Raw genomic sequence first — 13,731 nt, 5'->3', positions numbered from 1 at the left:
TTAAGCCTGTGGTACGCTGCAGGCAGAGAGAGAGAGGAACTTCCTGGTTTCGCTGCAAAGACGAGTGACGGCATGAGTTATCATTAATGAACCATGCTGCTCCTAACCTTTCTTTTCCCGTTTCCAGTACTCCTGCCACGCTGCCAGGGAGAGGCCCGCTCAGATCTTCTGGGGAGCTTGGAGGTGCTCCTTTGTTACAGGGCAACAAGTACTTTTTCAGCTGCAGTCAAAGCCTTGCCTTTCTTTCTGAATCCAACCAGCGCGCTTCCTAACCTTGTCATGGCTCTGAAGTTTCCCCGTAGACATTTGCTCAGCTGTTTCCACCGGAGCGTGGGCCTGCTACTTCAACAGAAAGCACCTGGGCTGGCAGCGAGGTCTGGCCCTCGTTTGGCTGTGCCCTTCCCACGTGCCCCCAGCACCCTTCTCGTCCCTGCTTGCACTGGCCGTCTGAGCATGGAAACAAAGCTGTTTACTGCTACCGCTGGCAACTGGGCTTATCATCACGTGCCAGGGACTGTAAGGCTGCAAAATGGTGGCATCTTTCTGAAGTCTTTGCCTTAACGATGACAATATATTCTGGTGGGATTCCCTATGCTGCATGGCCTTGGGGTGATATTTGAATGGTGAATCCTTTTACCCATGGCCCTTTGCACCGCTTTTCACGGTCCACAATGCAAGTGCTTTTTTCACTATTAATATTAAAGATACTTTTTGAAAGAAAAAAAGAAGAAAGAAGAACTAAGTAAGAAAAATACATACAGTTTTCCTCTTAGGAAAAGTGTATGAAAACAAACATGTGAGCGATGTGATGGAAAAACACAGCCTTTGTGTGGGATAGGTTTCTGCAGCTGAAATGCCAAACTCTGTGTCAGTCTGAAACACTGCCAATCATCTATTAACTGAAAATATTTATTTCCAGAGCTGGCTCTGTGTGTATGTTTTTCTTTTTTTAAACTTCTGCCTTGTGCAGCTGGGAGGGGACTGGCAGCAGCAGGAGCACCGGAGGAAGCAGCATTGCAGAAGAGGTGTGACTGTCCCACAAGCAATGCTGTGGGTGTGTAAGAAATAGAGGGCGGAAGGAGCAGGAGCAACTGGTCCTGCTGCAAACACTGGACCAGGCTAGCAGACCGGTAATGTGGGTGCTGGGGTCAGAATAAAAGGTTTCCCTGGTGAAAATGGAAATCATCAGAGAAGCTAAAGCCCAACTGGCCAGTGGGATCGAGAGGGGAGCTCTTGAGAAACTTGCGCTGTGGATGTCCTCCTTTACCAGGCTTGAGTCAGTGCCTTTTGCCACTCAGTTATGCAGCAAGACGAGGTGATTTTGGTCCTAACGGGCGTTTTGTTCCAGTGACCCCATTTCTGTTGAACTTCTTGGCTTGGATCTTTTGCTAGTGCAATACGGGCACTGGGGAGCAATGCTGCAATGTTAAGAAGGTGCCACTTAGAAAAGCACTGAGATTGTCTCACACAGCTTTCCGAGCTCTATGCCTAGGCTTCTCTAGCCTTTAAAAACAAATTGCAAATGGCTTTAAAATAGCCTCCCCAGGGTGCTGGCCCTTCACAAGGCCACGTGCCCTTCAGGAGCTAGTGCCCATGGTGCAGGGCTCAGCGATGCTTCAGGCGGGCTCAGGCGAGCCTGCATTTACCTCTACACGTGCAGCAGCTGGTGTGAAGAAGTGACTGGATAGGCTTAGACCGTGCCCTGGGGATACCCAGAGAGCCTTGATTCAGGCAGCCTGGACGTCTCTTGGGTCCCTGCTGCAGGCTAGAGGCCCCAAGGCAGCTTGAGGTGGAGCAGTGGCCTGCTGGGACAGGATGTCCTGGCCATGGGGAGGGGTGTCCAGGTGCACCTCTCTCCCTGGAGGTTTTTGTCATGGGCCCCTTGGGTGCCTGTTTGCCCTTGTGTCACTGGTGGAGCTCCTGCACCGAGACTAGAGGATGCCTCACTACTGCTTTTCTTCTTACCACCTCCCTCAGCAGCAGTTCCTTTCCTGCAACTCTTCTTACCTTTGTAAGCTTTTTTTTTTTCCCCTGATATTTAGCTGTACTTCCCTCTGGCCTTGCATGTCCATCATTGCTTCATCCTGTTCTTTCTGCTTTGCTTTGTTTAGAGTTTCTCTGCACAGACACGTGGGCAAAGCGTCCCTCTTCCCCCATCCCTCTTCCTTGCCTAGACCACGGCTCACACCGTAATTTTCCCTTGGAAGTCCTTATCCTCGTTCCTGAATGAATTTACTGCAGGACAATAGCACAACTGGGTGAAAAACCTGCACTCCAAGAGTGTGTAGCTCAGTATCAGACCGGCACGGATTCACCAGCTTCCAGTGATTTCATTACAAGCGTGATGATAGATGAGCGAATACACTGCATTTAAGTCTCGTGGGTGCTCCAGGCTGGAAGAAGTTGTAACCCCTCTTAGGAGGAAAGGCAAGCACCAGCTGAAACACCCGAGCTGCGATAAACAGCAGAGCGTCGCTCCAGGAAGCGTCGTGCCTGTTCATGGGGTGTTGGCTTTTGAAGGCACCTCAAACGCTCCGCCATGGTAATTAGCAGTGATCTGAATCAAACATCGCTGTGTACAAGTCTGTCTACAATGGTGACACGTTTCTTAATATATCTGCAACTAGCAGTAACTCTGGGCTTGATACACTCCCTAAAACCGTCACAATCACACTCCTTGTGCTGATTACCACCGTGCGTGCGAGGTGCGCGTCCTGCCAGTCAGTCCCTCCGGTTCCCGTCTGGGGTGAGGCACGGGCGTGCACCAGGAGCACCCGTCTCCCTGGTCAAGCACGCCCCAGAGCTAAGACTTGCCCCTTGTTTGTCTGCCTAATACCTGTAAGCAGGTTTTGTTGTTTGATGCTGTCTGATCTCTCCCAGGAGCCTCTGTTTCTAGAGAGACACGCACTTAGCAAAGGTGCTAGCATAGTCTCCGTTTTCCTTGGGGAATCCCAGGCTTGTCTTGGGCAGGGAATAAAAGGCCAGGCGTGGGGATACGGCTAGAGAACGGCAAGCCATTGAGTTGTCTTTGCCTCCCAAGTTTGTCAGCGTAGCTGCTGTGTTTGGTGAACATGCTCCTGACTCTCAGAGCTGAAGGGATGTGTGTTTAGTTAAGCTGTGAAAAGCCAGGCACTGTCTAGACCAAAGTAAAAGGCATGTTTTGTTAAGACCATGTTTTTATTTGTTCTGAAGGAAACAAAATGAGTGGTTTATTGGGTGCAACATTGGCTTTTCATGGGCCTGAAACGCCTGTGACTAGTTAAACAGCTCCTACTCAAACCCTTACGTCCTCTGCAGGAAAGTTTAGAAAATGGGAGTTTTAGTATTGCTCTTCCACCAAAGGACATAAACAGCATGCAGCATTAACTCTGCATTTTCTCTGACTACACTGTGTAATGCCAGCCCATCAGGCTGTGGCATAGGTGTAGCAATAGTAGGTCAGGTCTAGACACCACCTCTTGCTCTGAGCAGCTAGGTTGAGGTCATGTCTCTGTTCATTTTATTTTATTATTATTATTTTTATTCCATGTTTTCACAAAGGCCTTGTTATATGGGATTAAAGGGAAAAAAATTAACCATTGGCGTTTCTCAGCTTCTTCCTTGCTGTTCACAGGAGCCCTCTCAGAAGCAAGAAAGCGGCCAAAATGCAGGCAGGCATCTCTTGCCCCTTTGCGGTGGCAGCCAGGGTCCGTCTGCATGTTGTGTGCGGGTACAGACAGGAGGTTGTCAGAGGCAGGGCCTGGGCATCAACTACTGATACTGCAGAGCTTGAGGCAGAAACTTAACTGTGCTTAGCCCAGCACTTCCCAAGGCCTACGGACGCACGTAGGTGGAGAGTGCTGCAGGACTGAGTTAGTCCTTTCAGCACAGGAGCTTTCCTGATTATAAGGAAAGGGCTAGATCCACAAAATGGCCAAAAATGAGATCCCCAAATACTCTTTCAGCTGCCCTCCTCCTCGGGTAAGGGGCTGGATCCCTGATGAGAGCGCAAGCGTGGGGCACTTCGGGGCAGGGGAGCGTGTCCCACCGGGCATGGGCTGCCAGGGCTCGGCAAAATCAGGCTCTCCCATGACACCTTTCGGAAAGCAGAGTCCATCCCTTAGTACTTTGCTGCACTACTGACTGTAATGATAACAAGGCTTATGGAGATGGTGTTACACTGCTCTTGATATTGGCATGACCATATAGGAGGAGCTGTCCGAGATCAGCTTTATGCCTGAAGGCAGGGTAAATGTCATCAGTGCTTTTAGATATAATTCAGGGAGGGCCTGGAGCCGTCCGTACAGCTGAAAGTGGCCCAGTGCTGCCCGGCTGCGGAGACCAAGGGCAGCGGACGTGCGGGGAGGCTGCGGCTGGCCCTGCCAGCACTGAGGAAGAGTGAAGGATGCGGCACTGGCCTTTGGCTCTCCCCTAGCCAAGTGCAGATGGGCAAAAGGAAAAGGCAACGGAGCAAGCTAAAGCCTTGACCAGGAATTGTAAAATGGCAGTGTGGGAAGGGAAAGCGTGCAAAGTGAAAAGGCTTGGGAATGAGGGAGAGAAAAATGTGGGAAAGGCGGAAAGAGGAGATACGCTGAAATTGGAAGGGGATGCTAGTATGGGGCAAATGGGAAAGAAAAAAGCCCTCCTCTTCCAGAAGGGAGCTCAGGGAAGGACGGGGAGCGGGTGTGAGAGACAGGGAGGCAGAAAGAGGCCTGGACTGGAGATACTTGTTTGTACTATTTTGCCCAGGACTGCTCATGCAACTCCCCGAGTCTTCCTTTGTGCTTCATTTTCTAATCAACCCCCAGGATCTCAGAGTAATCTCTCTTGTTTTGCACAGACTAGGTCCAACCCTCTTGTCTTCAGGTGCTCTCTGTAGGAAACTATGCTCTGTCTGCTTCCCAGAAAACTCAGTTTTCTCTCATTTGCCTGTAAAGTTCATCCATAGCTGGGATCTCAGAAGAAAGCAACCAGCAGCTCCACCGAGGCAGGGGTTTCTCCACTCTGTGGCTCACGGCCCCTCGGATGAAACATAGGCACATAAAGACAGTGGCATGATTGAAGTCAGCCTCTGACATAGTACTACTTCCTAGGTGACTGTAGCTCTCAAGCTGCTTTCTGCAAGTGGATGAACGTGTGAGTTGTGCCCTGTAGGGTTTCCCAAGCCTTGGACAGAGTGAATTGTTTGCTATAAAGTAGAATAAAACAATCCTATCCGTGGTAGTGTTCTGGCCCGGGAGCTTCTTTTTGGTTCAAAGCTTAAAGATGCAAAATCATGTGCACGTTTGCGGCATATGTGCCCAAAGCAAACGAGGATGTCAGAAAGAAGAAATAGATGCCCTCGCCTTCCAGAAGAGAGCTGCCATTTAATGGCGACCCAGACAATGTCCTTTGTAATAGTATTAGTTTACAGGGAAGGTATGCAATTTGCATTATATGGGTATTTCTTCTTCTCTATTGCTTGTTTTCAGCAGGGGCTATGGTTGCCTGCAGTGGTGATAGATTGGATGCAATTACACAGCTCATTTCTTGTGTTTGGGTAGTGTCGGCAGCTCTCTAACTCCTGGTCATGGCGAGACCCAGCTACGGATGGGCACACGTCTGGTCCGAGGAGAAACAGGGACCTCATGCCACGATCCGGGGAACAGCTCTGCTGTGCCCTACCCGGAGCCATGGCCGGGAAGCGCAGTGCCGGGGGCTCCCTGCCTCTGCGGCTCTGCCGAAGCCTACGGATTTCATGCTGCTGAGCGAGCACCTGGGGCAAGACCTCTCCCGGGTTTTACACCAAATTACTGAGATTACTGTTAAAAAAAGATGGTTTTGTCTTTTATGTCAGGCATTGGTCCTCAAGCACAACACTTATGAGTGACATGTTGCCTCCTAGGTGTTCTGTGTTACTCATGACCACAGAATTAATGAAAAACCATAATTGGGAAGCTGGCCTGCAGGGTGCTACTTGCTTAGTGTTATTGCCCAGGACCGGTGATTGCTTCTGCAGGCCATCGACTATATAATTATATCCCATCCTTAGCAGGCCAGGCAGTCCATGTGGCCCTGCGGAGTGGCACATATGCCTATCGCTTTTATGAACGTTGCTCTGCAGGATAGTTGTGTGCAAAGAAGAACAGAATAGGAACCCGATCTGAAGGATAACAAGAACCTGCTCCGTACCACCGCAGGATTAACGACAGCAGCCCGGTATTGTCTGAAGAAAGAACAGTCAAGATACAATCAGCTACTCCTGTTATTACACCCCAGACTTCACCGAGGGGTGAAGACAAAGAACAAGTTAATTATTTATGACATATGCATAAAGGAGAAGGCAGGAACACGCAAAGGGCTATTTCATCATTTTTCAGCATAGAAAGGCTGCTTTTAACCAGTTCTTCTTTCAAGTGTAATTTTGAAATTTGCCAGCAAACTCTTCCCCTCTGGCGCTGGTCAGGCCAGTGGTAAGCTCAGATTTCTGCTCTGCCTCCTCAGTGGGTACCTCCGAACCTGGCGTTTATTTTGCCTGCCTGCTTCAGCTTGTCTCAGGCCTGAACTGTGAAGTCTCTGGGGAAGGGCTTGTTGTATATAGCAAGCTAACAGTTTTTGAATGGCACAGTTTTTCCGCTTTGGAAGAAGCTGATTCACCGGCATGGAAACATTTTGCACAACGATCTCAATTTTGCTTAAATTTCCAGTTAAAATAATGATCAAAGTGCCTTACTTCGATATGGCCACAACATTTCCTCCCGTTTCGTGTTGCAGGACGGTGCACCAGACCTACCTGGCAAGCTGGGGGCTGGCTGCAGCTGGCTGTGCTTCCCTGGAGGACGGAGGAAATCCCACCGGAGCCCCTAACTGCCGCTGGGCACAGCGGTGCGGGTCGAGCACGCCTGCAGCCATGGTCCCCCCAGCAGCAACAGTCTGATTTTCTGCTTTGGGCAGCAGTTTCCCCTCCCTCCTTTGCCCGCAAGAGGAGCAGCAGTGCTCAGGGGGATGGGACTTCGGCAAAGGAGGTGGGTACGGCCGCCAGGGAGTCCCAGCGCCTGGGCGCGAGCGTTGCAACCACTGCAGGGGCACGGCCTCGTGTTGCGGCCAATGCAGTGTGGAGGACCTCCACCTCCAGGGCAAAGCTGAGAGCTTGCGGGAGAAGGACTAAGCTTCGGGCCTGTCTCCCCTGCCTCTCAGATATCTGCCAAAACCACGGTCTTCTCCTAGGTACCTGTGATGTGGCCCCTCAGCTGCCTTTCCATCATCATGTGAGGCGTGCCCAAGGCCAACGAAAGGCATGCCTGCGCCCTTTCCTCTGCTCGGTGGTAGCTCTCTCTTGGCTTTTGAGCATTTTCCAGCAAGCCTGAAGCACCTCCATCCCCAGCAGTGTGTCTCTGTCCCCATTTTTCCCCCATTCCTCAGCAGCACTTTCATTGCAGCATAACAGGAAGTTTTTAATGAGCACGTTGTTGTTCAGATTCACAGAGCAGGCTTTGTGCGCTTTCTGAAAAAAATTCTTTTGGTAGAGATAATTTTCTGGAATGGTTTAAGTGGGCACATGGAGAGGAAACTGAACATCTCCCTGCCGTGGTTTCCTTGAAGTATGAAGTATGAAGCTGCCAGAAGGGCTTGGGCCAAGTCCAGCCTGGCCACAGCATCCGAGAGCGTTTCACAGGGGGTCACGGCTTAACCTGGCCACAGAGGCTGACCTGGGCCCCAGGACAATCAGTGCTTGGGGACCTGCTGCTGCTGCCACTGCCAGCTCCTCCTTCCAGCGTGGCAAACTCTGCCATCCTCCCTGAGAGCCCAGGAAGGATTTTATAATGTTACTGCTGCTTTTCTCCTTGTGCAGCATATTCCGGCTTTTTAAAAGTAGTTCCAGCGCCATCCTCTTAAATGGCCGACATGAGCAGCGTACTGTGAGAGGCAGGACTGAACGTGATTTCAGATGGAGAGGCTGGTGTGGCTAGCCATGCTGATAATTCATCTTTAATCATTAAAGACTCCTCGTTTGCAGAAAGAAGGAGCCAGCTCACTTCCACCCATCTGCAGCTACTTGGGAAAAAGTTAGGAAAAAAAGGTTGATTTCTCAGCATGATAAAGATACCCCAGCTTGGAACTAGGCCACGGGGTCTCCACCTCCCAGGTGGGCTAGAGCAGAGGTTTTCGGGATTTGAATATTGCTGCTGTGTGATGGCTTTTTGTTCTTGTTCCTGATGCGCCTGTTGGGCACATCAGTTGGGAGCCTGAGCAAGAAGAACCAGCAGCGAAGGAGCAGGAGAAACAGTGTCTCCCTCATCCTTGGTGGGATCCTCTGTAACACGTTGCTATGCTTGTCTGAGGCCTGAAGAGGTAGCTAAAGCCTCCTGCATACCTCATGAGAGCTTACTACAAAAAAATGAAATATGAGCCTGTATCTTTAAGGGATACAAAAGTCAAAAGATGTCACCTGTTATTTCAGGAAGTCATGGGTTGCACAGCTGAACTTTTATGAACTTTTTCTCCAGCAGGGGATTTTGGCAGGAAACTGTATTATTCAGAATTTGGTGACTTACCAGTAGTTCGCTTCAAAAGGATCTATTCTGCCCTTAATTATGGTCCTTAGATCCAGGACTTTTATTTCGTTTAGGTGAACAAGTGTTGTGAAATGCCTTTGTGAATCAAATCTAATCAAGTCAGTATCCTCCAGCTGGAGCCTGGAAACATGCCCAGAGTGCATGGCAGGGGAGGAGGGTGCAAGAGGCAAGGAGGAGTGATGACAACCTGCCAGGGGAGAGTTGAAAAAGGTGGAGCAGCTGAACTGGCCCTAGCAGACAAGGAGATTTCCATGCTTTTCTTCTCCAAAACGCGTGAACTCAAGGACGCATGGGGTGTGTGAGTTTATTCCAGCAAGCCTGAGGCAGTTTCAATTTATGCAACTGCTGTTTGCTCAGCAGATCAGAGGGCCAGCTCCCTCTGATCTGGGGGATGTTCAGAGAACAGGCTCTTCTGTAGCCCTCCCCGGCATTCAAACAGGCATCTGCACAGTGGCCGGTGTGGATGAGTTCTGCGTTTTTCCAACCCATGTTTTTGAGTGGGCTTGAAAATGAGCATCTGAGCTCCCTGTAGAGACTTAATAAGAAGAAACGATTAGTATTCAAAGGAGAGAGTGAGCGGGAGGAAGGGACGTATTTCTGAGTTTTAGCTCTGGAGGTGTGACAGTGACTCACCTCCAGGGTGGGATGACTCACATTAAGGGGCTTGAGCACAGGGCTATGCAGCTCTGTCAGCCTCTGAGCTCCGAGAGGGAGCGCTGATGCGGTGGAGTGGTACACAAAATAAGGACTGTCCTCCCCCTGCAAGGGCCAGGGCCTCGGCGCCTCCCCAGGCCTTCCCGCAGTGATCTGCCAACCGCACAAGGGTGGGCAGTGACATTTTTGGTCCTCTGTCCGCAGTCCAAGACCCACCTCTCAACTAAAGCCCCAGAATCGCTTTGGGGAAGACCTGGGATCCCGATCTTGGTAGTTTTGTGTCTCTGGTGCAGTTGCAGGGCAGCATCGCATCGCACACGGGCAGCGTCTGCGAGCGCCAGGCCGCCCCTCGTCTCCCGGGGACCCCGGCAGCTCCCGCACGCCCCCGCTGCGAGGCAGGCGGGGAACACGCAGGGAGTCGCTGTTGCAAAACGGCACTTCGAGATGTGCTGATGTGTGTGCTGTGCAGATCGGCACAGCTGGAGTGACCAGCTTGACTTGACGTACGCTGATCTGAGAGACAGAGAGGAGTCGTCTTGTCCTCCCTTGTAATTGTAGTGGGTGTCTGGAAGCACAATGCGGCGAGTGATGGTTCACATCATGTTATCAGGCACCAGCACTTACCACATGCCTATTAATAATAAAATTAGGAGAAAGCAACACAGCGCCTCAGCTATCCTGGGCAGCATCAGGCTGCCGGCCTTCAAGAAACGCTGCGGTTCACAACATCAGATGAGCAGACGGCTCCAGCTCTCCTCTCTGCGCGAGATGAGCAGGTGGGGGGGGACTCACGGCTGGTCTCAGCCTGACCTCTGGGTGAGCAGCGTACCCACGGGCCGCGCTGGCGGTGCCAGGTCTCAGCTCTCCTGTGGAAGGCAGGGGGAGCTGGAGCCCCGCAGCGCATCGGAGCTGGAGGGATACTACGGCTCCGCGGCGCTCAGCGCCCAACGAGCCTAACGTGACCCAGAGCAGAAAGTAGGGCAGCCTTTCTTCAGGCCCGGGGTACACCCCTGCCTTTTAAAAACAATCAGCAAATTTGATTACAGTGCAGCGCGGCGGCCTGGATGGAGCAGACAAACGTTACAACCGCTGTTTATCACCGGGACTGTAATTACGCCGGCAGGTCGCAGGCTGCTTGAGCCCCAGCGCGGCCAGGCTTCTCCGAGGCGGGGTAAAAGATCGTCCCCGGCCTGGGGGAAATCAGGATCTCATTCGCAACACGCCAGGAGGGCCAGCCGAATGGGGACGGCGCAGGGGCCGGGGGAAAGAGCAGGGCAAGTCCGATGAGAGGTAAGGGCGCTCCGGGGGTGCTCCCGGCTCGGCCCCGCCGGCGCGCAGCGGCCACCGGCCGCGCGGTGTCACTGCCGGCCCGGGCAGCGTGGGCGGCCGGGCGCCCCGCGGCTCGGGGGGTCCTCCTGGAAAGGTGCTTGTCCTCTTCTTTCCTCTTTTCTTTCCTCTTTTCTTTTCCTTCCTCTTTTCTTTTCTCTGCTCTTTTCTCTTCTCTTCTTTTCTCTTTTTGGAGGTTTTCCTGGCGCTCAGGTGCAGACAAGTGCTCCGAAGCATGTTTCCCAGCACCTGAAAGCACCGCAAGCACCCGCTGACCTTTCCCCAGGGGGAAGAGCCACCAAAACTCCTGACCGAAGCCAGAACAGCTCCCTCCCTCTGCTGGGGGCTGGCCAGCAGGATGAGTTTTCGTGGCTGCTGCTTGTTGTGAAAGGGCCCAAGCGGCTCTGCCTGCTCTGCAGCCCGAGGAGAGCGGCCAGAGGCGACTAATCCAAGCTTGAGGCAAAGCTGGGCTGAGTGGAAATGATTGCTGCTTGATTTATTAGGATTATTATTGATTTTTCACTTCTGTCCCATTGTAGCCTTTAGAGCAGCTTCTGGCTGGCTGGTTTCCAACCTCTACAAACACACATGCAGCTGCTACCACCTTTCTGCTCTCCGTGGGTCCTGCTGTGCCTTTCAAATGCTGATGGCACTGGAAAACCCAGCCCTAACCTTTCTCTTGGCTAAGACACATCTGGCAAACCTCAGGTTGCCTGCTGATAATTATTTACACCGGACGTGGTAAAAAAGTCACAGCTCCCTGGCTACAGATGGGACTATTTACACTACCAGAAAGCAGTCCCAGAGCAGCTAGTGCTGTTTCGGTGGCTTTCATTTGTGGCCCCTGCAAGTGCTGGGTCCTTTTCTCTGGGCATGGGGAGGCTGAACCCTGCGGCCCCCAGGAAGGACACACTTTCCCCTGCATTTTACTTTCTGTCGGTATTAGTATTTCAAGAACAGTCTTTTTCAGCGTAAAGATTTCGTCTGCTTCTTTACGATGCCTAAGTTTTCCCACAGAAATCCATTTTCTCCTCCAGTTTGGACGAGTTACCAGACCTAAATCAAGGTGATGGATAATTTCATACGGTGGGGCATACACTGCACAACAGTGCCGCGGCAGGCTCCTGCCCTCTGATACAGCTCACACGCTCAAGGTAGCTTTGAAAGAAAAGGCCCAGTATTTCCTGAACGCATTTAATCTCCAGCACCGCTGCCTTGTTTGCCTGTCTTTGCACAGGTGTCCTGGCGTATGTGCTCAGATCACTTTGCAAGCAGGAGATCACAGTCTTTCCTGGGGGGGCGGAGGGTGGCCTGGGATTCACAGGCGCTTATTAAAAAGGGAAGCTCACCTGTAAGGCTAACCTGCGGTGCGGTAATGAGCCTGCCAGGGACGTCTGCTTGGGGTGCTGGTGTGGCCAGCACAGCCCCAGTACGCTCCTCGCCAGGCAAGGCAGGAAGCGAGACGCAGCAGAGCTGTGCCTCCGCCAGCCACGTCCTTATGGGCCCTATAGTCTGAATTTTAGAGCAGGTCTCCCTAGACAAACGCGCGCAGCACACCTCTCGCGTGCCGCCCGCGTGCCCAGCGGCGCAGCCCCACAGCCGGGCTGAGCCTCGGTCCGCGCTGCGAGCGGCCGGCCGCGCGGCGCCCTGACACCCCTGCGCTTCTGGGGCGGTTGTGCAGCTGCTTCGGCTCTTGCAGGCGGCCTCGAAAGCAGGCGGTGGGGCAAGCACAGCGCAGCGAGAGCTCGGTGCACAGCCAGGCCGTCCCGGCGTGTTACTGCGGCAAAATCCAATGCCAGCATGTCTTGCAGCCCCGCCGGGCCGTCCGCCGGCACGCCACGCTGCCGTCTCGCCTCCGGCGGGCTGTGCTGCTGCGCCGCGGCCCCCAGCGCGCTCCCGCCTAACGGCACGCTCGGGCTGCGCAGTGGCGCTGGACGTCTGCCATCACAGCCCGGCGTCACCCCAGGTGTGGCAGCGTGACTGCCTGGCGGTGGGACACCACAGCCAAGCGTCCACTCCTGCCCTCCGCTGGAGCTGCGCCGCGGCGTCGCCTGGCATCACCGCCAGGCAGCGGGGAGCCACCGTTAGACCGGGCAATAAGGCGTGGGCCAGCAGCAAACGGGGGCAGCACGTAAAACCGCAGGCAAAAAGCAGTCTGTGCCTGGGCGCATCACCCGCTGCTGCTAGCAGCGCTCAGCTTCAACGGTGAAAGCCAGCCTAGCGGAGCCGCAGCCTTCCTCCCCGCCTGCAGGCTCCCACGGCTTTACTTCACTCCCTGGCCCTTTCAAGAGGCGTCACCCAGTTTAAAGGACTAAAGAAACCCCCAGGTACAGCCATGTCTCAGGACGGGTGATACGAGCTGCGGCGGCGTGACCCGCTAGCACTGTTTCTGCGCGAGGTCTCAGAACTGCTTGTTCTCCCTTTTCCCACCACCGCAACTGCAGAATCCTGGGAGGGTCTTGCTTCGTGGTTTAAAAAAAAAAAGAAAGAGAAAGAAAGAAAAACTTCTAGCACTCGTCTTTCTAGAAAGAAGCTTCACAACATGAATTGACCCCACCCAAGAGGCTCAAAACCAAAGAGAACTAAAACAGTCCACATACGATTTTTTTATGTTAAATCTGACATTTTTTAAAGCTCATTTTATGTGCAGGGGTGGGGAATGAGCGGATTTTGATTCGCTCTCTGATCTCAGAGTTGGAAATAGCTGTCTCAGTGCAGGTGGAAGTATTTGCTTCTACTACGTGTCAAATGAGGAACTGGCCTATGTGAAAAAAACACGATAGTAAATGATCAGACCTGAGGCTTGGCAGGACCATTCGCACCTGAATCAGCTTTCAAGACATCTGGGCCCCAAAAGGCAAGCGGGTGCTATCTCTGTCGCAGAGTATGCCTCCAAACCCCCCCTCACACAGAGCTCCCTTCTCGCAGGTGGGTATTAACAAGCACGGCTTGCTTCGGGTCTTGCTGTTGCCTTTCTTCACTGCCTCCTCTTCACCAGCTGCCAGTTTGCTAGATGCTTTCTGAATGTGGCAGGTGGACTGGATTTCCTTCTGTGACCGTTGCAGCAGCTCTCAGGTGCAGCCTGGAGCCCAGCAGGGCTCTGTAAGCCCTGACCCGCTTGCTGTGGATGTGTTACCTGGCTGGCCCTATTCCCACAGGTAAGTTAATTGTGGGAGCATCCCACGCTTGGATGTGGGAGCTATCTGCACTTAGATGG

The 13,731-nt window shown here is 52.8% G+C and overlaps 1 protein-coding gene across 1 annotated transcript in view; it reads left to right on the top strand.

The window, feature by feature from the left end:
* Window positions 1–13,330: 13,330 nt before the first annotated feature.
* The window catches only part of RD3 (RD3 regulator of GUCY2D), a 44,861-nt gene continuing 44,460 nt past the window's right edge, over window positions 13,331–13,731 (top strand). Inside the window, exon 1 of the mRNA XM_068939775.1 lies at window positions 13,331–13,442. The gene's annotated coding sequence lies outside the window, so the exon portion shown is untranslated. The remainder of the gene's footprint in view (window positions 13,443–13,731) is intronic.

Source organism: Struthio camelus, chromosome 3 (assembly GCF_040807025.1).
Source record: "Struthio camelus isolate bStrCam1 chromosome 3, bStrCam1.hap1, whole genome shotgun sequence".
In the NCBI taxonomy this organism is placed as follows: Eukaryota; Metazoa; Chordata; class Aves; order Struthioniformes; family Struthionidae; genus Struthio; species Struthio camelus.
Note: the sequence above shows the minus strand (reverse complement) of the source record. Positions and strands in the feature narration are given on the sequence as shown.